This window comes from Lepidochelys olivacea (genome assembly GCF_965140295.1).
Source record: "Lepidochelys olivacea isolate rLepOli2 genome assembly, chromosome: 10".
NCBI lineage: Eukaryota > Metazoa > Chordata > Testudines > Cheloniidae > Lepidochelys > Lepidochelys olivacea.
This window is the reverse complement of record NC_140420.1, coordinates 2,322,024-2,346,699: the sequence shown is the minus strand read 5'-3', so window position 1 is coordinate 2,346,699 and position 24,676 is coordinate 2,322,024. Positions and strand designations below refer to the sequence as shown.

Below are 24,676 nucleotides of genomic sequence, written 5' to 3'. Positions count from 1 at the left end.
AGGAATGGGAATTCCAATGCCAGCTACTTAGTTTATAGAAATATAAAGTATATACAAGTATTATATATTTCACTTTTGTGTTCAAGATGTCATTTCTTACATATGTCTTGTTCTGGCATGATGATATTCTTGAAAATTCTTAGAATGTTCTTTGTACTTTTTTGTCTTCTGCGTTTTTTTCTTCTTTGTTTTTCCTTTTTCTGTCCCCTGTAGATTCAGGTAGACCCAAAAGAGGCTTTTGCTTGGCAAGGCTGAAAGTTTTAAAATTCAGCCAAAACCTGAGTGCATCTGCTAGAATGAAGTGTTAATTTCGTATGCTTTGTTGTTTAGTGCATGTAGTTCACCTTCAAGTATCAGTTTTCTTTTTATATAACATTGTGAAAGCTGAAGAGCTTTCTAATTCCTTAATATACCTCCTCTTTGTAATGTGTGTTCAGGAGCTGGCATTTTGCATTTCTTGTTAAATATTACTGTATTGAGGGAGATGATATAAATTGGAAGCGAAGGTACAGCTTATGTAAAAGCCTTAAGACAAAACTAGCTTTGAATTCTTACACAAAATATTTCAGGGTCATTGTCAAATGGAGCCCACTTGAAGGGAATGATTCTAAAGTTACAGAAATACATAAATTGTGTTTTTTGTCAAGTAAAGTTTAATCCCGCATGATAGCCATAGTGTGAGAGTATAAGATACAATTTTTCGACCACACTGGAACAGCTTTAAGCATTCTAAAGTGGATTTTCAAGTTAGTATTTAAATATCAGTTGTCTTCAGCTGAAGCTTTTAATGTTACTCATCAAATCTGTACTTCAATCATGAAGGGAGTTTCATCACACACACTACATAGCCTGGATACAAATTTAGTATATGACACATTTTAACTTTACTTAGTAGGTCACACAATCACTTCTATGTTTGCTATGCAAGGTTATTTGTCAAGAGAACTATTTCTTAGCAAAACATTCTTGAATTTCACTATGTAAGATTTGAGTGAACACACTATGGTCCAGTCCACATAAGAAAAGGTAGATGCAGCTTCTGGCAAAAACGTGCTTTTGCTGGCATAGCTTATAACAATTCCCCAAACAAACTAAGTTGTATTGCCCTAATGGTGTCAACACTAAGGCTTTTATCAGTATAAAAATGACACACATCACTCCCCTGTCGAGAGAGATAATATTGGCAAAAGATTCTTGTTCAGACCTGGCTTTAATAAAAGATGTTTAATGAATTGACTCCATAGTATGTTTGAGTCCTGTAATTAATTTAAATGGATGCCAAATACGATTACTTAAGAATCACAATGAAGTGTTAAGCTTCAACATGAACTAATAGTAAACAAGTTTTAGTTAATTTATGTCAAATGGCTGTTTTTATATTGCTACTATTTTACTTGTTAGATGTATTTTACTACCTTTACTTGATCATTACATAATTCTGGCAAGTCTCACTCTGAGACATGGGGGTCTGGGTACCAGGAAATGTACGATGCTTTTATTGTTTTAGAGTTCATTTTAGATTGTTATGAAACCTGATCTTATCTCTCTCCATTTTCTTAGAACTTTGTGGGAGCCTTTGTTTTCAGATTGTTGCTCAGTCCTTTGGCAGTGTTTGAATTAAATTCCCTTATGAGTATTCAAAATTTTTAATTTTCCATCTTCTTCTTTCTTGGGCTTTGGCAAATCACTGAAACATTCAGTCCAGTCTGTTTTTGGCCTACACACAGTAATTTAAGTGATACTAATAAATGAATACTTGAGATATATTTGTTTTAAAAGTGAACATTCTACCTACTGTGGGAGCTTCAGTTGGTAATGAGGTCTCTGATCTCTCACCTCATTTTGAAGGTATTTTTAGTAAGTTTTCGGTACTGGAAAAGTAATGTGGCTTATAATGGTTTGTAAGATTGTCACAGGAATTGCTGAAAGTGGCTGTACAAAAAAAGTAGAGGATAAAAAACCTGAATGAAATGAAGAGGAGGAGAGGTGTCGAGGCTAGAATCTATGTAGGTAAGAGACTGGAGTTGCTGCTGCTTGTCTCTTCCTGCACCCTGAAGATACAGGAGGTGGCTAGAAGGATGGATAAGTGAGGTGGTAAAGATTTCATAGTCGGAGCTGGAAGAGGGGTATAGAGTACTGCGTAGAGAGGAATGAAAAGAGGTCCAGAAAGGAAATTTTAATTGTTAGATGTCACTCCCATCTGCTTTAAAAATCTCAACATTTCAATAACTGCTATTCTGTTGTTAACAGTTGTCCGCTTTTTAACACAAATTAGGTCATTTCATTTTTTTGGTAAGTAATGCCCATCCCGCAAACACCTCATATTATTGGTTTCAGAGTAGCAGCTGTGTTAGTCTGTATTCGCTAAGGCGTACTAGTCTCTAAGGTGCCACAAGTACTCCTTTTCTTTTTACCTCATATTATTGTGGTGTTTGTCCCTATTGGCAAAGCCTCTCTAAGTTTAAAAGCCAGCTGTTTAAAAAATTCTTATGTAAAAGTTTCTTATTGGCTGGAATCAAGTTAAAATACCAAACCTACATTTTTGGAATGGAATGTTCCGAATGGAAGCCTGCATTCTCCATTTCAGGATTTGCTCCCTTATGCTATATCTGACTGTCCTCCACGTTCCCCATTAAGACACATTTCTTCCTTGAAGTCTGTGAACTTTAGTCCTCCATTTTAAAGACAGAGTATCTGTTTTAAAACATGGAGCTAATTAGAAGTTTGGTGCCTCTGAACCGCAGGTGCATTTGTTTGTTACTTAGTCTCCATTCTTTTTGATGTTTTGTCTGTGCAGGCCCCCATCCGGCAAGCACTTATGCACATGCTTAACTTTAAGCACATGAGCAGTCATGTTGAAGTCAGTGACGCTGTCTTTGGCAAAAATGATGTGTTTTTTCAGTCATGTTAGTTTAACATGATAGGAAAGTCCTCTTAACGCTGGCAGGCTAATACAAGGATAGAAGATACTGTGTTTTAACAAGCATTAAGAGAGCTTTCCAGCCATTTGGCCGAGCTTGTAAAGGCATTATGTTCAGCTTGATGGCATTTCTCTGATCTGTAATGTGATAACTTTTGAAAGCTGCATCTGATCAATTCCAAAATTTCAGGGAATGGTCTTGACATCAATGGCTAGAACCCTATTAATTTAGGAGGAAATGAGGAACACATGGAGCACTTGCCTTCGGTTTAGCACTTCTGCAGCTTCAAGCACCTCTGCAATTGTCTATAGATCAAACAACTGGTTGATGGCACCCATTAACGTATTCCAGCAGAATATTCCATCTCATACCTGCCCATCCTGACAATTTAACATGCCGACTGATTTACCTCCCAGACAGATGATGGTGGGTGGAGAATAGGGAGCTGCACACAGTCAGGAATGGGGGTGCGCAGAGCCACTGCTGTGGGGAGAAAATGGGGGACCCTGTCATGGGAGGATGTGGAAATGGAGGATCACACAGAACCCCTGGCAGGGAGACACTGGAGAGAGTTGCAAGGAGCCCCAGAAATAGAGGTGGATGAGAAGGTGGCATGCAGGGAGTTTGTGGGGTGGAATGGAGGAATTCAAGGAGCCTCTGGCATGTGTGATAACGAGGCTCACAGAGCTACAAAGTGTGTGAGCCAGCTCTTGGGCATTGATATTGCTTTACAGGCAGGATAACGGTATATTTTTGCTGATGCTAATTTATTGAAACTTACTGCATCCTGCTGGTCCAGCCTGAATGATAACCGTGACTCAGGGAATCAAAATTTGGACTGTCGTAGGTAGCCTTTTTTTAATATAGAGATAAGATCTCTATTTACAGTCTGCACAACCTCTTCAAAATGTTTAGTCTTGGGATTAAATGCCATACATTAGCATTCCATCATATAAGCTGTAGTTCATGTTTTGAATTACTCTGATTAGCATATCAATTTGCTACACATTTTATTGTTTTGTATGGGGTTATTAAACTTCACCCATTATTCAATATGTTTAACACTGTCTGATATATTGTTGAACAGGTAATGTGCAACGGAACATTTTGCAACATCTGTGTGTTGTTAATTGGAAGACTACGACCCTAAAATCTAGAATGGAGGAGTTTAATCTTTGTAAAATCAGAAACTGTTAAGGAGTGAGCACTTATGTAAATAAATGGTTCATATGAAATCAATAGGGTGGTGGACACTATATGTCAGATATTCAAGATACCGTACAATTCTTCTAATTTAGGAAATCACCATGGATTCTAATGGGAAGTGATGTTTTATTTCCCAAGTCATCTTGTGGAACTGAGAATGCGGGTTAAATGGCTTGAAATAAATCGGCAGCATTTTTAACTAGAAACAAGAATTTTATTCTTGGAAACAAAAACAAACTAAAAAGCAAAATTACAGCAGGTAATTCACAAAGCATTCGTCCCTCTATCTGTATTTCCATTCCAAAGATTGCAGTTGGAACAACTTCTGGTCTATACTAGTTGCAACCATATCCTGGTTCTGGGACAGTGGGTGCTTTTTATCCAAATCAGCTATCCCATCAGACTTGGTCCAAAGGCATTATGCTAAATCCCTACTCTGAGCCTTAAGGTATGTCTACAAAGCAATATAAAAACCTGCAGTAGTGAGTCTCAGAGCCCAGGTCAGCTGACTCAGGCTCAGAGGACTCAGGCTGCGGGATTGAAAATAGCAGTGTAGACGTTCTGGCTCGGGCTAGAACCCAGACTCTGAAACCGCATGATTGGGGAGGTCTCAGAGCCTGGGCTCTAGCCCAAGACAGGATATCTACACTGCTCTTTTTAGGCCTGTAGCCCAAGCCCTCTGATACAGAGTCAATTGACTCAAGCTCTGAGACTTGTCACCACATGTCTTTTATTGCAGTGTCATCATACTTTTAGACTCTAGCAAATAAGAGCAACCAACCATGGTTTTCTCATCCACTCTAGAGAAAATAAATGAAAGAGGGAGGCTGACCAAAAAAAGGAAAGACATTGGCAATGAGGTGAATGGTTAGCTATTTCTGTTAATTAAAAAAAGTCCTCATAATACCCTGGCTTTCATTTGGCAGCTTGAGAAGGATGTGATGGAGTAAAGGGAACCTCCCACTTGCCCTGTTCCAGGAGCTTCGCTTTTACTACCCTCACAGGCAAAATGATTAACATGGCTACAATGAGCATAGTTGTTCTCAGGCCACAAGTAAATGTCTAAATGTCCCTGGAAAGTAACTCTTTTTTTCTTGTACTGTTACTAAACTAGGGAAGGAATAATGTATCCCTTCACATGGACAGGAGATGCAGTACTTTCTTTTTTGGCACTGCTGCAGTAAAATTGCAGTATTCCACAGAGAAAGGATGGTTTGATGGTTAAGGCACTGGACTGCGATTCACGAGAGTTGGGTTCAGTTCCTGGATCTCCTACAGATTTTCTGTCTGACCATGGACTAGTGAATTAATCTCTCGGTGCCTCAGTTCTTTGTCTGTTAAATGGGAGTATCAGTCCCTTATTCACACAAGGAGTCTGTCTTGTCTATTTGGATTGTAAACTCTTTAAGGCAGGGACAGTCTGTTATGTATTTTGTAGAGCTGCTAACACAATGGGGTACCAGGTGCTGTTGTAAGACTAATATTCCAGAACTCTGGCGCATGCATGCCGATGTTGTTAATGTTTAAGGAGCACGTAGGCAAATTCTGCATCTGAGAAATGGGAAAGAACAATGTTTGGTAAATGGACAGCTTTTGTAGAGAAAATAATTAAATTTTCAAGTTTCTGAGGAGTTATTACACAGTATTGAGAATTTAAAGCAAAATAAATCAAAAACTAAGTAGCTGATCTTTATTTACAGGATTCGTAACATCTGCATTGAAATATTTATAGGTTTCATGATTAGCTATAGTTGCTGTCTTACAACTAACTTTCTTACCAAACCTTTGACTTTATTTACATATATATATGCAAAGATTGTCACTTATTTACAGTATCTTATGAGTGTTTTAACTCTTCACCTGATATGCAAAATTGCAGTTCTTTGAATTGTCAAAGAATCTTTCAATTTAGGACCATAGCTTTGGTTTGTTTGTTTTTTTGTTTTTTTTTTATTGGTTTTTGTTTTGTTAAATCTAGTGTGACTTTGTGTGCCATGTGGTTCTTTGGGGTTTTTGATCGGGGTGTTTTTCTTTTGTGGGTGTTGAAGTAAGCTGTTCTTAAGCAAAATAAGTGCATGTTATGTGTAAGTTTCTTTTAGTTATGAACACATTTTACGTGCTGTAGGAAAAATGATCACTTTTGAGCAGAGTGATGAAGAGTGGCATTTTTGTTGCCGAAAGATAAAATTACACTGTATTTCAGAAGTTTAAAATGGAATAACCCTCCCATAAACATTGAAACGCTAGATCAGAATGTGTAAATATAGGAGAAATATCCAGAATATAAGGTCTAAATAATGTGAGTGATTAGACATCAAAAATTCCAAATTTATGGTTGGATATAGGTTTTATGTATATGCTAAATGTCCGTTACACAAACGATTTCCCTTTAACAGTAAAGGGTCTTGGAATTTAGATCCACTTAAAGTGCGGTCAGCTTACAAATAGTACTTATGCCTGAAAATGTCACATCTACTGTCATGAGTTGCACCTCAGATTATTATAACTGAAAAGATTAAAGAGGGAAAAGTTCTTTTCGTTTGCTTTGTAACTTGTCACAAGAAACCTGAGAGTAGATTTGAAAGCACTTATGTATAGTCACTTTCACTGTTTCCCCTTTTGTTTATAGATATTTCACACAATAACGGGGTGGGGAAGAGAAAGCCACAGTTTCAGAAATGTGATTGCACAGTCCAAAAAAAGTGTCTGGGGACTCAGCTGGCCAGTGTAGTTCTTCATTTTCATTTTTTCTTTAAATTACCGTAATTAGATTTCAAGTTGACAGCATTATTGTTTCATATGAAAATATCACACCTCCTGAGTGTCCAACTGTGTGAGAGGAACAGTATTCTGAACGGTCTGACAGAACTGCAGATCATTGCGAAAAGGTGTCCATGACCTATGAATAGGATAGTATTAATGGCACTTGCTGGCATGTTTTGAACCCAAAATATAGCAATGCCCTTGGTGTCTGGTCACAGTCTAGAATGAGCTGTTAGTTCAGCAGGTGGTGTTAGCTCCCAATTATCAAATATATCACTTCTGTAGAACTACACAGGTTTTCCATAGAGATGTAATTAGACTGGCTTGTAGAATAGGCCCTTACAATTTTACCTTGCTTCATATTTTTAAACTACTGGACAAAATATTAATGATGTTAGGTAAATGATCAATATTGGTAACATTATGCTCAACTAATTTAATATTGGCTATTTTGGCAAAAAGGCAAATTATTTTGTAAACTAGAAAACCATCTACAGAAAGAAGCTAGGAAAGCACAAAACAATGTGCAGCTTAAACTGAAAATTCATACAGTAGAATCTTAGAGTTACAGACACCTTGGGAAAGGAGGTTGTCCGTACCTCTGAACAAGAGGTTATGGACTTCAGCCACCAGGACAAGGGGTTGGGGCTGCAGCCTCAGAATGGGGGGATAAGTATGGGGTGGGGGGGAGTTGGGGCATCTGACCCTTGGGGCGCCAGGTGAGGGGCTCGGGGCTTCTGCCCTGCGGGAGCTGCGGGGCTCAGGGCTTTAGGCCTGGGGGAAGCACTTGGGCTCGGGGCTTCAGCTCCGTTCCCAGTTTCGGGTGGGGGCGCCAGGGCTTAGAGCTTTAACTACAGGGGGAGCGCTGGGGCTGAAACCGGTGCTCCCCTTGTAGCTCAAGCCCCAGTGCCTCCCACAGGGCTGAAGTTGACAGTGGAGTCACGGGGCTGAAGCACAGAGCCTCGGCACCCCCAGCAGGGCTGAAGCTCCAAGCCCCAGCGTTCTACCCGGTCTAAAGCCCTGAGCCCCAGTGTTCCCAAGGGTCAGAAGCCCCAAGGCTCTTCTCCACCCCTCCCCACCTGTCCAGAGCACGAATCATCACCCCCCACCCCCCCCGCAGCTGCAGCCCCAGCCCCCCATGGCTGAAGCCCTGAACTGCTGCTCCCCTGTGCAGGGCTGAAGCCCTGAGCCTCCAGCTCTTCTTCCTTCCACCCCGCACTCCCCATCCCTGGGCCCTGGTGCTCCCGAGAGTCAGGAATCCCCCCACCCACCCCATCTGCTGCGGCTGTAGCCCCGAGGCAGTACAATATCTGCTGTACTGGTGGTGGTGGGGGGGAGAGTCTTTTTTCCCCCCTGCTCTGCTGCCTGATTGATTATTTCCAGTTCCATGGGGTGTCCGGTTGACCAATAAATTAATTCTAGTGTTCGTATCTTTGAGGTTCTACTGCACTGCATGTTAGGTTATGCTTCAGAATAAGCGTTTTAGTAGCAGTATATCCAGTGCCTTATGTACTGACATGTGTAGACTGTCAGGGTATTGGAGTGATAAATATCGTCTTACCCTAGGAAGTCTAGTTAATACAAGGCTAGTTGAGTGGCTGGTAGCTAGTTGTCATCTCTTCTTCTCTCATTCCCAATCCCAAAATTTCCCCTCAGTTAGAACTAGTGGGGCAGTTTTACATTTAATATATGTTTGCCTGCAGAAGGACATAACAATGAGAACACAATAGTCAGAGGTATAGGTTTATAGCACTTTGAAGTAGTTCACAATGAACCTAATAAAACATTTTGGTAGAATTCCATCACAGGTAGAAGACTTCTAAAAACATCTGTTGGTGATGTGTTAGCAAAGAATCTTTTAAAATGAACTAGCACCACCTTGTGGGATTGATGTGACTTTAATTTAGACTTGGCAGTACTCTTTCTACAGTCATCTGCTTCACTTGCAAGCTCCTAATTTGAACATTGAGGTAATGCTAACATCGTCAAGGTATACATGTATGGTTAAAATTTCATCTGAAAAACAATGTATTTTTTTCTGTTTGGCATAACCCTTTAGAAGCTTGAAACTGAACTTTTTTTAATGCATTTGTCTATCACACATACACAGTAATTTGTTAGAAGAGTGATGGGTAACTAATGCTATTAGTAAAATGACTCATTTTGTTCTGAAAAGGGAAAAAATCTCAAACTGAAGGAGATAAGGACAAATTTTGGCTCACCAGCCAGCCTTCATAGTATCCTTTTAAAAATAATCTCTTAAGTGAGTTCACGTGTATTAATGTATTGCCCATTGGAATAGTGACCGTTGGACCCTAGAAAGCTGCTAGTTCTCACATCAGTACTAAAATCAGCAGGGTAGAAGAACTGTGTTTGTTTTTTTTCAGTATTTCACTGCAAATTAAATATACGCACACAACCTATTAGTGCAATTGTATGGCTAAGATTTTAATGATACAAAATTCAGAGGTAAGTTTCACCGATAACTATTAATACCTGACTGCATGATTAAAAATTCAAGCTTTGTATTGCATCTTTGTATTGCAAGATTTGTATTTGTATATCCTTTTTAAATAACAGCACTTAGAGCATCACAAATATTAACTAGTGAATCCTCATTACATCTCTGAGGATCATAGGTAAATATTCTTGTTTTACAGATGGGAAAACTAGAATACAGAAGCTAAAGAGACACTGTCAAGTTAATTTAGCCCCAAAGTTTTTACAGAATCTAACTTGATCTTTGTGGACCCCAGATTGATGATATTTTCATGGCTTAAAATATTTTTTTTTAAAAATCAAATGTTGATCAGATATAAACACTCTCCTGAATGTTTGTAACCCAGAAGTTACCGCATTACGGTGAGCCAGAATATGAATGTGATTAAACAAAAACTAAAATGGACTCATCTGTTTTCATTGTCCATACTGAGCCATTCTTTTTAGGTGACAGATCTGAGGAATTGCCCCAGATTGAGGTGTCAGTAGAGGAGGTTTGGGAATAAGTTGAAAAATTAAACAGTAATAAGTAACCAGAACAATATGGTATTCACCCAAGAGTTCTGAAGCAACTCGAATATGGAATAGTAGAACTACTAACTATGGTATGTAACCTATTGCTTAAATCAGCCTCTGTACCAGATGACTGAAGGATAGCTAATGTAATGCCATTTTTTAAAATTTTATTTTATTTTATTTTTTTTAAGGCTCCAGAGGCAATCCTGCCAGTTAGAGGCTGGTAAGCCTAACTCGACTACTAGGCAGATTGGTTGGAACTATAGTAAAGAACAGAATTGTCAGACACACAGATGGACATGATTTGTTGGGGAAGAGTCAACACAGCTTTTGTAAAGGGACATCTTTCCTCACCCATCTATTAGAATTCTTTGAGGGAGTCAGGAAGCCTCGGGCAAGGGTGATCTAGCGGATATAGTGTACTTGGACTTTCAGAAAGCCTTTGGAAAGTTCCATCACCAAAAACTCTTAAGCAGAGTAAGCAGTCATGGGATAAGAAGGAAGATCCTCTCTTAGATCAGTAACTGGTTAAAAGATAGGAAGCAAAGGGTAGGAATAAGTGGTCAGTTTTCAGAATGGAGAAAGGTAAATAGTGGTGTCTCCCAAGGATCTGTACTAGTATCAGTGCTGTTCAACATATTCATAAATGATCTGGAAAAAGGGGTAAACGGGTTGCAAAATTTGCAGATGATACAAAATTACTCAAGATAATTAAGTTCAAAGCTGACTGTGAGGAGTTACAAAGGATCTCACAAAACTGGGTGACTGGGCAACAAAATGGTAGATGAAATTCAGTGTTGATCAATTCAAAATAATGCTTTACTGGAAAACATAATCCCAACTATACCTACAAAATGATGAGTTCTAAATTAGCTGTTGCCACTCAAGAAAGAGATCTTGGCGTCATCGTGGATAGTTCTCTGAAAACATCCACTCAATGGGCAGTGGCAATCATAAAAGTAACTGTGTTAAGGACCATTAGGAAAGGGGTAGATATTAAGACAGAAAATATCATTGTGCCACTAGATAAATCCATAGTATGTCCAAACCTTGATAATGCATGTAGTTCTGGTCATCCCAGCTCAGAAAAAGATGTATTAGAATTCAAAAATGTACTAAGAAAGTTAACGAAAATGAAGAGGTATATAGAATAGCTTCCGTGTGAGGAGAGGTTTAAAAGATTCAGCTTAGAAAAAAGATGACTGAGAGGAGAGATGATAGAGGTCTGTAAAATCATGAATAATGTGGGGAGAAAGTGAATAGGGAAGTGTTATTTACTCCTTCACATAACACAAGAACCAGGGTCACCCAATGAAAATAATAGGCAGCAGGTTTAAAACAAATGTAAGGAAGTACTTCTTCGCACAGTGCACCGTCAACCTCTGGAACTTGTTGGGATGTTGTGAAGGCCTAAAGCAGGGGTCGGCAACCTATGGCACGCGTGCCAAAGACTGCACACGAGCCAATTTTAATGGCACGCTACTGCCTGCCGAGTCCCAGCCACCAGCCCCGCTCAGCCCACTGCCGAACCCAGGCCGGGACCCTGGCAGGCAGCAGCATGCCATTAAAAATCCTGCCCGCCCCAGCCCGCTCTTCTCTGCTTCCCCGGGGCAGTGTGAAGAAGCTTGGTCCCGCCGGCGGCTGCTGCAGGGCAGTCAAGCTCCCCCCCGTCTCTTCCCCCAGCGTGCAGGGTCCTGCCCCTCCTCTCCCTCCCTGCCGCCTATCAGCTGATGGTGCTCGCTGCTCCAGGGAGGAGGAGGTGAAGAGGTGGGGATGGGGACGGGGGGTGGAATCACGGCATATCCCCTCCAGCCCCCTGCCATGAGCCGCTCAGGGCAGGGGGCTGGGAGCACCCCTAAGACCCCAGCCCACACCCCCATCCCTCTGCCCTGACCCCTGCACCCCCTCATACACCCTCCCAGCTCTCTGCCCTGACCCCTGCTCCCCCACACACACACCCCAGCCTCCTGCCCTGACCCCTGCACCCCCCCCACGACCCCGGCCCTGACTCCAGCACCCTCCACACACATACCCAGCCCCGCCACAGCTCTTGCCCTGACTCCTGCACCCCCTCACACTCCCGCAGCCCTCAGCCCTGACTGCTGCACGCTCCTCACGCACCCCCAGCCCTGACTACTGCATCCCCACACACATACCCAGCCCCCCACACCCCATGTCCTAACTCTTGCACCCCCTACATTCCCACTCCCATCCCTCGCACCAAATGGAAGCTGCCCAGGTAAACACTCCACTTCCAAACCTCCAGCCCCAACCCTGAGCCTCCTCCCCCCCGCCCCCCAATTCTAGCTCCTGGCCAGACCCTGCACCCCAGCCCTGTGCTTAGTGCACTCCCACCCTCAGCTCAGTGCAGAGAGAGAGGAAGAGAAAGGGCTAGAACCAGGGAGAAGGTAGGTACCCACTCTATGTGGGCAGGGCCGGGATCCCAGACCAGCAGCGGGCTGAGCGGGGCTGGCAGCTGGGACCCTGGCTGGCAGGAGCCAGCGGACAGAATCCCAGACCGGCAGCAGGCTGAGTGGCAGCGGGCTGAGCCACTCAGCCCACTGCCGGTCTGGGGTCACTGCCGCCGCCCCCCGCTCAGCCTCCTGCTGGTCTGGGATTCTGGCTGCTGCCCCTTGCCCGCCAGGATCCCGCTCAGCCTGCTGCCGGCCTAGGTGAACGGAACCCCAGGCTGGCAGCGGGCTGAGCGGGCCGGCAGTGTAAGATCAGCATTTTAATTTAATTTTAAATGAAGCTTCTTAAACATTTTGAAAACCTTGTTTACTTTACATACCACAATAGTTTAGTTGTATAATAACTTATAGAGAGAGACCTTCTAAAAAACATTAAAATGTATGACTGGCACGCGAAACCTTAAATTAAAGTGAATAAATGAAGAGTCAGCCCACCACTTCTGAAAGGTTGCTGACCCCTGGCCTAAAATATAATTGGGTTCAGAATAGAATTAGGTAAATTTATGGAGGACAGGTCAGTCAATGGCCATTAGCTAACTGAGATGGTTAAGGATGCAACCCCATCCTCTGAGAGTGTCACTCAGGTGTGCCTAAGTCTCTGACAGAAACTGGGACCGAGCGACAGTCCGGGTTACCTAATTCCATCTGAAGCATCTAGCTCCAGCCACTGTTGGAAAACCGAATATTGGGCTAGATGGACCATTGGTTGACCCACTGTGGCCGTTCTTACATTCTTAATGTAGGGGAAAAAATTAAAGAACATTAATTGTGAGAACCAGGGATTTCAAAACTAGTCAAAAGTTATGCCACACTTGTTTTCAGAACATGGTTTTTAACTTGATATTCTTTTCCGTTACTTACCAAAGGTAATACAATGAGTAAATGGCACAACTTTTGACTAGATTTGAAATCTCTGAATCTCACCTGTGAGTTTAGTCCCATAAACCACTCTTTCTCTCACCAAGGAACACCTCTTTCTCAGGCATGATTACACTAAAAATTTAGATCGACATCACTGTGTCACTCAGGGTTGTAAACGCCATAGTTAAACAGACCTAACCCTGGTGTAGATGTGGCTAGATCAATGTGGCTAGTTACCGCTGCTTGGGAATTACCTACATCGACAGAAAAACCCCTTCTGTCAATGTCAGAAGCATCTACTCTACGGCGCTAGAGCAGCATAGCTGCTACCCTGCCTCTGTGCTGCTGTATCACCCATAGTGTAGACACTGCCTTGGGGGCGGGGAGGACGGCTTGGTTGGTGCTTCGAAAATGGCTTGATCTATACCTAAACCTGAGGTTGACTTAGCTAAGTCATGGAGGGGCGTAAAAAATTCACGCCCTGAGAGTCAAAGTTCAGCTGACCTAACCCCTGTATAGAATTCTTCTGTTGACCTAGCAACCATCAGTCGAGGGGGTGTTTTCACTAAAGTGATGGGGAAAACTTTCTGTCACAGGAGCAAGTGTCTACGGTACAGAGCACAGCTGCAGCGCATAGTTGTGCTGCTGTAGTGTCTGTATCCTAGACATAGCCTAGGTTGACCAAAGAGCCAATAATTCTGAATTCTCGTTTGTATTTTCTTTTACTTGTATGAACCAGATTTATGTTGAGTGAGGTATAATTACTGAGGCTTCAAAAATCTGATTATCCATTTTGGAATTAAATTAACTGCCACGCTTATCTGGCACTCCGTGTACTCCTAATTATATAGATAGTAGCAGCTTCCTTTTTCTCCTCAAACAGAGTATAGTCATCAAATTTAAAGGTCCCTCCTGAAAGGAAAATCCATTTACATTTGCTCTGTTGTCTTTTAAGATAAGTTATTTAAATGGAAGGCCTCTGCTTCAGTCTGAAATTTGAATGTGGTATAGTCTGGGTATTTCATGTTCAGTTGGTCTAAATTGAAAAATAAGGTTTGCATTTCAATTAAGACCATTAACTTTGAACATATTAATCAAATTATGTTGTAGGAAAAGGAAATTACCCACACATACATGCATTTTAGTGACTTGTGAATGTGTGGTGGTGAAAATAATAGAATTCTTCTTGTATATTTCTCATAAGAACAGCCATACTGGGTCAGACCAAAGGTCTATCTAACCCAGTATCCTGTCTTCCGACAGTGGTCAATGCCAGGTGCCCCAGAGGGAATGAACAAACAGGTAATCATCAAGTGATCCATTCCCTGTTGCCCATTCCCAGCTTCTGGCAAACAGAGGCTAGGGACACTATCCCTGCCCAGCCTGGCTAATAGCCATTGAGGGACCAATCCTCTATGAATTTATCTAGCTCTTTTTTGAACCCTGTTATAGTCTTGTCCTTCACAGCATCCTCTGGCAAGGAGTTCCACAGGTTGACTGTGCGTTGCGTGAGCATATGAACCAGAATTAAATATATTGAGTTCCTAATTTTTGTATGCCTTAGCTGGGAGATCCAAGAATACACCTATGATGCTTCTCTGAGTACCTCTGCCATATTAAGTCAGTGGGAGAAATGTGATCAGTGAAAGAAACTAGTTCGCTTCTTAGCTTTACATCCTGCTGTTAAAATTACTTTCTGTGGCATTTCTTGTACAGTAGAAAGTAACGAAACTAAAGATGACACTTTGCACACACAAATAAATAAATGCTAAGTGTTATTCAGACATTACCAACTATTAATATCTGAAGTCATGGGGTGGGAAATAGTTGTGATAACACTTTCACTTCTTGTGGAGCAGTGTTAAAAATAGTTTGCCATTTATTTTAATGTTGTTGTGTTCTGATATATAAGTGTTATACTTCTTCTGTTGATAGAGGCACACATTTTAAATGTTGTACATTGCTAGAGAAGTGACATGAGGGCCAAACAGGATCTCACATGTTGCTGGAAACATTTGTGCTGGAAATGGCCCACCTTGATTATCATGCACATTGTAAGGAGAGTGGTCACTTTGGATAAGCTATTACCAGCAGGAGAGTGGGTTTGTGTGTGTGGTGGTGGGGTGTGTGTGTGTGAGAAAACCTGGATTTGTGCTGGAAATGGCCCAACTTGATTATCATACACATTGTAAGGAGAGTGATCACTTTAGATAATTTATTACCAGCAGGAGAGTGGGGTGGGGGAAGGTATTTTTTTATGCTTTGTGTGTATAAAAAGTCTTCTACGCTTTCCACAGTATGCATCCGATGAAGTGAGCTGTAGCTCATGAAAGCTTATGCTCAAATAAATTGGTTAGTCTCTAAGGTGCCACAAGTCCTCCTTTTCTTTTTGCGAATACAGACTAACACGGCTGTTACTCTGAAACCTCACGTTACTGTATTTTTCTCAGGTTTTGGCTTCCAGAATCAATTCCTTTAAATAGATGAAAATGGAGTTGTGTAAGTTTTGATGTTTTAGGAATTTTAGGATTGGTGTGTAGAAACTGAGTCTGTGGCAAAACATTCTTACTATATTGCTTAGTATATATATGAATTAGTCATCAGTATTCAAGATGAGCTTCAGAGTTGCAGAGTAAAATAGTAATGTTATTTAATGTAAAAGTACAGCAGGTTTGGAGCCAGGTTGACTAATCTAATTTAATTCACCTTTGTTGTACCCACTTTCACACTAGGAATATTTTTGCTTTGAACACAGTATTCAGGATGAAGCTTACTCTTTAAAATGCATATGCATTTTACTCTGTATTGCTTTCCAAAAACCTGAATGACTCTTTCAAATCAGTGATCTCTGCAGTTGGTACAGAATTAAAAAATTCTGGTACAAAACCCTGAGTTATTTGGCGATTTCCTTAACACTTTCTTGGGATAAACTTGCCAAGTTAATACAAATATTGTAAATATAATATGCTGCAGGAACAGACAGGCACATCAAATAGGCATCATGCAGTGTTGGCAGGTTAATTACATAATGCTGCTTATTATACTCAAGAGAGAGCTTACAGAAGTAGTATCTTTCTGAATTAACAATTAATGAATTTTAATTTTCTTCTACAAAATAAAATAAAATGTAAATGTATTTCATATCCTGGAAAAATTAAAAGCTACTGATACTATCTAGAAGTTAGTTTTCTTAGAATAGACTGACTTCTGACCTGTGTGCTTTCTCCATTAGCTGCCATAGCAACTAGTCTGTGCTGAAAAATAAATACACTGAACCAAGTCCAACTGAAGATCAGGGCAAGAGCTTTTGATATAGCCAGAAATGCAGTGTGTGCAAGTACATGATGATGCACAAATGTGGCTTTAATTTCTACTTTTAACTGTTGTTTCTACTGCAGATCTATGGTAGATCGTTATCTCCTACTCTTAGAGCAGCATAAGAGCTGCTCTCATTTAAACTGCCTGTAGCAGTCACAGAAAGCAGAAAATAGACAAGGATCAGTGTGATTTCCACCCCACCCCCAACCAGGCCCCTCTTTCTGTAGCCTCACCTGGTATGCTGGCATTGAGGAGGGTGTTAGGCTTATGAACACATGTATCAGCCTTCTGCCGTGGCAGAGCTCATCTTTGCAGCAAGGCAGACCTATGACCAAATTATATGAATGGTAAAGTACAGAATGGCCATGCTGTACCCTTATGGTCCTGCACAGGTCTGGGACTTGCGAGTGTCAAGTGCAAACAAATATTACACATGCCTTTGTTTTGAGATCTCCATGTGTATTCTCCAAGAACATACATTTTCTCTTGCTGCTTTAATAACCTGAGCTGTCTTGTGTAAACGAAAGCTCATGCTCAAATAAATTGGTTAGTCTCTAAGGTGCCACAAGTACTCCTTTTCTTTTTGCGAACACTCACTCTGTCTCTCGAAAAATCTTGACTGACAGCAAGATTTCCTGGCCCGTGATCAGTATTTTTAAGAGAGAAGATTTTGTACTGCTTTACTGCTTTGTACTTCCATGTGGGGAAAAACTATAGAACTATTCGCCCATACTTTGCCAAAGCACTCTAGAGCCCTGTGTCTGCTAGAACATTTTGACATTGTGAGCAATAGTACATGTGTAACACACCACATGGCTGATAAGTACTTGCAACAGGCACCCTAAAAGTGATAGAGAGGCAGAAGATTGGTGCACAAGAAAATAATGCTGTTTCAAATTTAGGAAGGTACTATGACAGAAGGAATAAGAAGTGTGGGGGACCTTGAAAACAAGGACAAGATCTTAAGCTTGATGCAAAAGGAGAGAAGATTCTAATGAAGCAACTTGAAGGTGTCCATAGTGGTGGCACATTCAGCATTGAAAAGAAAGCCATTTGTCTTCTAGTAGTTTTTATTTATTAATTCTCATATTACAGAAGTGGTCTGGTCATAACATGATCCCGGTTGTGCTTGGAGCTATACACAGAGGTACACAATTCCTGCTCCAAAGAACTTCTGTTCTATGGAGACAAATTAAAAAGAATGGGAAAGGAGGGGAAATTATATATATATATATATATATATATATATATATATATATATATATATATATATATATATATATATATATATATATAAATATGGTACATTTTTTAGGTTTGAAATTACATTACTTCTGCTTTGGTTCTTCTCTGTTCTAATCTGGGCAAGATGATATTTTTACCATCTAGAGTTAATAGATCAGTTGTTAAACTGATAGTTTAAAAAGCAAAAATACATTTGAGGAAAATGTTTGTCAGCCCATAATATCAATTATATTGTATTTAGGACAAAGTTAATAGGGATTTGGGTTCTTATATGTCCTGTCTTATATGTACTCTGAAGTTTGGGAACTTTCCTTTCTTTTTCAATGCTGTGGAAATGTACTGTCATGCCACGTGCTTACAAGCAGTGAAGTTTAAAGATCATTGTTGTGGCATTGTTCCATGTTGGAGGAGAGTCACTTTAAAGGTCAAGTTGGCCTTCTGCCTCAACCATGAGATTCTTCAGCAAGATGTTGAGAGATGGAACTCAAATGAGCAGCAATAATGGTGATCTTGGCCTTCTCAAAACAGCTGGAACTTTCTGCAGGGTGCTTGAACATAATTGCTCTCCTTCAAGTAGAGTGTACCCACAAAGAGAGGCTGCTTTTTAGTATTACTTATTTGGGCACTGCCTAAAATAACAGACAGTCTGAATAGGAGACCTTGTTCTGTCTGTTGGAAAGCTAGGAAGTATATCGATGTAAAATTGCCACGACAGCTGAAACTGCATGTTCTCAGCAGCAGAACTGAGTTAACGGCATATGTGGCTCTTCCCCATAAAGACACTGAAATCTGCCTCCACTGTGATGCAACATGGAAGCTGGCTCTCTGTGTTTCTAAGTGTGCAAATTAGTCTTATCAGTAGTTTTCATAGGAATTTGTTTGGTATGTGATTTTCCTGTTTCTCCCTCTTCTGTATTTGCATACTAAAAATGCAGTAAGTAGTGTTACCTTTTATTTAAGTTTAAAAAAATCTTGTTTTGCTGTTGGAAACTCCAGTTTCATAATTGCATATAGGGTTGGAAATTTGAGCGATCCAAAAACACTTGGTCAATTTGCTGGTCAAACATTGCTCAAATATGTCAAAAGTGGTTAATATTTTAAAGCACTAATTTATTAGAATAGTAACAGTAGTAACAAAAAGGAGTAAGACTTTATGGTGTCCAGTAGACTTAGCTTTAGATATTTATACCTAATTACAAAAAACAAGTTACTTAACTGAGTTATTTTAACTCCCAGAAATGTGAAACACAATGAAATGAAGTTCTAAAAAAAGAAAGAATAATTACTTTTTTTAGCAATGTTAAGTTGGCATTTTAATGTGAATATTATTCAAGACTGAACAGTTACAAAAGAAAAATGAAATAAAACAAACACATAGCAACTATAAAAGTCATTTTAAAATGCACTTATGCTAGGTAGGCAGCTGGCCAGCTCTTCAAGCATTTTGCTTTTCATTATTTTTATTGACTTCATTTGTACCTTTGTCATCATTTTAATGTGCTTTGTAAACTGCAGTGTGCATTGATGGCCTTGTATACAAATAAAGATATACATACAAACTTAGAATGTTTGTTCTAGAGAATTCCAGCCAATCAAGGTGCTCATTTTTCAATTAGTTCACCTTTTTCCCAACCTGTGACAGTATGTAGTAAAGTAAGTGGTCAAGGCATTTAAGTAGGCTTGCTAACACTTGGCACCATGATGCAATCAAAAATGTAGGTCTCCACCTACATCAAGGCATTTTTGGGGGAATATTTGACCATGGCCAAATTGGTGGTCAATTGACTTTATTTGGTTTCAGAGTAACAGCCGTGTTAGTCTGTATTCGCAAAAAGAAAAGGAGTACTTGTGGCACCTTAGAGACTAACCAATTTATTTGAGCACTTTATTTGGTTGGTCAATTGACTACCTTGCCAAGCCTAATTGTATGTAACTTTGCTGCCAAAGAAAAACTTTTGTAATAATAGCAGCCAAGCAGACTTTGGCTTCACAATGTTGAAATCATCTAGGTGGGAAAGTGCACATCTTCCCTAAAAAGCCATGTTTTTTCCCGTCAGTGCTTTTAAATAGACCATAATGTCTTGTGGTGAGTGAAGCTGAATTTTGAGTCTACAAATGAGAGAAATAGGATTAATTTTAGCAAAGTAGCATTAGCTAATCAGTAAACCTGCAATAAAAGTACCTTCTTTTCCCTTACCCCTTCATGCTCTCTACCCCCCAAAAAACCAATTAAGAATTAAAATAGCTATTTGACTCAAGTCTATTTAACTCTCCGTCCTAAATGAATAGCATGGTTAGTACCTACACAGCTTTACACATTCAAAGGTTGGACTTGAAAAATTTGTAGACACACTAGCAAGAAGATGATATAAAAGATGGGGAAGAGCCAATAGCCATGTACAGATCCAGCAGCTCCAGTGCATCAGCTGCTGCTCATGGAAAAGATTCAGAAAAAGGCAACAAAAATGATTAGGGATATGGAGCAGCTTCCATAAGAGGAGAGATTAATAAGACTGGAACTTTTCAGCTTGAAAAAGAGATGACTATGGGGGGAAATGATAGAGGTCTATAAAATCATGACCGGTGTGTAGAAAGTAAATAAGGAAATTTACTCCTCATAACACAAGAACTAGAGGTCAGCAAATGAAATTCATAGGCAGCAGGTTTAAAACAACCAAAGGAAGTAGTTCTTCACACAATGCATAGTCAGCCTGTGGAACTCTTTGTCAGAGGATGTTGTGAAGGCCAAGACCATAACAGGGTTCAAAAAAGAACTAGATAGATTCATGGAGGATAGGTCCCTCAATGGCTATTAGTCAGGATGGGCAAGGGTGGTGTCTCTAGCCTCTGTTTGCCAGAAGCTGGGAATGGGCAACGGGATGGATCACTTGATTCCCTGTTCTGTTCATTCCAGCTGAAGCACCTGGCGTTGGCCACTATTGGAAGAGAGGGTACTGGGCTAGATGGACCTTTGGTCTGACCTCGTATGGCTGTTCTTTTGTTTTTCAAAGCAGTAGGAGAGTGGAACTAACATGGGTTCTAATCCGTTTCATTGCCCACAGAATTCTGTATAGCGATCCTGGCCACCTCTTGTCAATTTAACTGCTGCTGCTGCTTGACAATTTTAGGAGTGGCAAAGAAGGTAGAGCAGTTAACATTCCAAATGTGATGCAGTATTGTTCTCCTGAATCTGTAGGCAATCTAAGGATTAAGGACCTCATTTTAGAAAGCTTGAATTCTGTAGAAATTAATGGATTAGGTACCTTCTCCCACTCTGGGAAACTGCCTACTTACCAGTAGTAAGTAGGCTAGTGGATATTTAAAGCCCCATTCAAAGTACTATACAAACATTAACCTACTTGCAGCACCCCAGAGAAAATTAAGGCAGAGGGTGAATGTCTTGCCCAAGGCAAGGGAACAAACTTTCAATTGTGTGTGGTGGTCTAGACAACACTGCCTCTGCAAGATGACCAGAAGAAAACTTTCAAACTTACTTGTAATCTTGCCTCACCTGCCAATCTAGGAAGTATTACTGGGATGAGAACGCAAGCCAGTGGAAGCATTTTCAGACATTAAAGTGGCAGTGGAGTATCTTGTGAGTGGGCTTTCTAAACTTCCCTAATATAAAAGTTTTTTTTTATTGGACTATAGAATTTTGAAGTAGTTAATTCTAATAAAGCCCCCCACTAAATCTCTCTTGGGGCAAGTGAACATGTTCCTTACCTGCAGGTGAGTCCTTAGTAGCTGCTGCTGTTTCCTTTTTATTGTTAGGTTTATCTTGTGCCTTTCAAAGTTCTCTTAGTTTTTTTGTGTGTAATGTGAGCCATCTTGATTACAGTACTACTGCTGAAGAAAAGCAAATTACTATTGTCAGGGATATCTAACTCATATTCTCAAGAACACTCTAGACTATCCTGGACTTGCTGCACCCTTAACTTATATTCACTTTCTCTTCTGCCTACTCCTGCAGTCTTGTCCTTCTGCCACTTGTGGTTCTCTGCAACTCCTCTTCATTCCAGCAACATAATCACTTAAGTCTACACTACAAACTTCAGTGCCTTTTGAGAACTTCTTGCAGTGTGTTGTGGGATAGAAATGACTCACCCATGGATCTCTGGAGCTCGTATCAGGTTCCCAGCATGCAGCTTTCTCCATCCCATGATGCCATCCATAGCCCATAATTTTCCATGTCTTTTTTTTTTTTTTTTTAACTCCCACAAACCTGTGGAGCACTTTTCCCTGTCCCTCTTCTTGACAGAAGCATGGAGCCCTCAGAGCTCCACGCTATTCTTGTGAATGTTACAAATACAGGATGCGTGATTCTCCTTATTTGTTGACCCATAGGAAGTACCGGAACAACAGGGGAACATGACAATTTCTTTGAGGACAGTTTGCTGAGAGGCATAGAGACAAACAATTCAGGGTTGTTGCCGACATTCACAGAGCAGCTGCAGATGGTCGAGCGCCGCTTCTTGGAGCAAAAAATGACCACTGACTGGTGGAATCACATCATAATGTGGGTTTGAGATGTTGAGCAATGGCTGCAGAACTTCTGGGTTTGAAAGGCCTCATTCCTGGATCTGTTGTGCTGAGCTCATCCCAACCCTCTAGTGCAGCAGCACCACAATGAGAGCTGTGTTGACAGTGGGGAGGTGGGTGGCTATCACGTTGTGCAAGCTTGCGATGCCGGATTGCTACTGTCGGTGTGAAATCATTTTGGAAGTGGAAAATCCATAGTGGGGACCATTGTTGTGCAAGTGTGTATGTCCATTAATCACCTCTTGCTATGCAGGACTTTGATTCTGGACAATGTTCAGGACATAGCACATGTGTTTGCAATAATGGGGTTCCCAAACTGCAATGGGGCAATAGACGGTTTGCACATCCCTTTTTGGCTCTAGCCCACCTTACCATTGAGTACATCAGCAGAAAGGGCTTCTCTTCTATGGGTATGAAAACATTGGTGAATCCATGGGGACACTTTCCCAATATCGGTGTGGGCTGGTCAGGGAAGGTACGTGCCACCTGCATCTTAAGAATACAGGACTTTTCGGAAAGCTGCAAGCTGGGACATTTTTTTCCTGACTGGTGAATATTGAAATGCAAATGGTGATTCCGGAGGACTGAGCTTACCTCTTGTTCCCCTGGCTTATGAAGCGGTACACTGGCCACCTTGACAGCACCAAGAAAAGATTAAACTACTGGCTCTGCAAGTGCAGAATGACAGTTGAATGTGCTTTTGGTAGATGGAAGGGATGCTGGCGGTGTTTACTCACTAGATTGAATTTCAGTGAGAGATATATGGTTATAGCTGCCTGTGGTGTCCTGTATAATATCTGTGAGGCAAAGGGGGAAAACTGCCACCAGAGAGGAGGTATAGGTCAACCATATCTCTGCACCATTTGGGAAGGTGGTATTACTGTGTTGCTGTAACAGGGTGCTTAAGTTGGCTGTAGACAAATTTGAGTGTAGACATGTAGACACATGCACAGGTTGACCCAAGGTGACTTATGTTGACCTAACTTTGTAGTCTACTCTAGACCATCTCTTCAAACTCTTTTCTCAATGGAAAGAGATAAATAATGGGGTCCCCCAAGACCCTCTACTGGGACCTGTGCTGTTTAACATATTCATAGATGATCTGGAAAAGGGGGTGAAGAGCGAGGTGGCAAAGTTTGCAGATGATACAAAATTACTCAAGATAATTAAGTACAGAGCTGACTACAAAGAGTCACAAAGGGGTCTCCCAGAACTGGGTGACTGGGCAACAAAATTGCAGATGAAATTCAGCGTTAAGTTTGAAGTAATGAACACTGGAAAAAATAATCCCAATTATATATACAAAATGTGTTCTAAATTAGTTGTTACCACTCAAGAAAGAGCTCTTAGAGTCCTCATGAATAGTTCTCTGAAAACAACTGCTCAGTGTGCAGTGGCAAGCAAAAAAGCTAATAATGTTCGGAATCATTAGGCCTGGGATATATATATAAAACAGAAAATATCCTAATACCACTATTTAAATCCATGGTAAACACACACCTAAAAAGATATATTATATCACATCACAAAAAAGATATATTAGAGTTGGAAAAGGTACAGACAGAGGCAACGAAAATGATGAGGAGGTTAGAACAGCTTCCATGCAAGAAGTTGTTAAAAAGACTTGGGACTGTTCAGCTAGAAAAGTGATGACTAAGAGGGATAAGATGGCGATCTATAAAATCATGAATGGTATGGAGAAAGTGAATAGGGAAGTGTTATTTACTCCTCATAACACAAGAACCAGAGGTCACCCAATGAAATTAATAGGCAGCAGGTTTAAAGCAAACATAAGGAAGTACTTCCTCGCACAACCACAGTCAGCCTGTGGAACTCCTTGTCAGGGGATGTTAAGGCGAAAAACATAACAGGTTCAAGAAAGAATTAGATAAGTTCATGGTGAATAGGTCCATTTGTGGCGATTAGCCAAGATGGTCAGGGAGACAGCCCCATGCTCCAGGTGTCCCTAAACCTCCAACTGCCAGAAGCTGGGACTGGACATCAGGGGATGGATTGCTTGAAATTTCCCTGTTCTGTTCATTCCCTCTGAAGCATCTGGCACTGTCAGAGACTAGATACTGGGCTAGATGAGCCACGAACTTGACCCAATATGGCCACTCTTACTTTTTTTATTACCTTGATAAACTTCCTTTAGCCTGCAGTTTACTTAAACCTTACTGTTAGTCTTTGTTACTATCTTACCATTTCTTACTGCATAGTCTGTAGGAGTACTTGCATCTTCACTGCTCTTCGATTTCAGCTTTCCTTTCTATTCATATGTTCCCGTTCTTGTTCAAAGGATTAAATTCCATTCTAACTGCACGAATGGAGTGCTTT

At 40.8% G+C, this 24,676-nt stretch overlaps 1 protein-coding gene across 8 annotated transcripts in view; it reads left to right on the top strand.

The window, feature by feature from the left end:
* Positions 1–24,676, top strand: part of TNRC6A (trinucleotide repeat containing adaptor 6A) — a 178,794-nt gene that overhangs the window by 103,115 nt on the left and 51,003 nt on the right. The window lies entirely within an intron of this gene.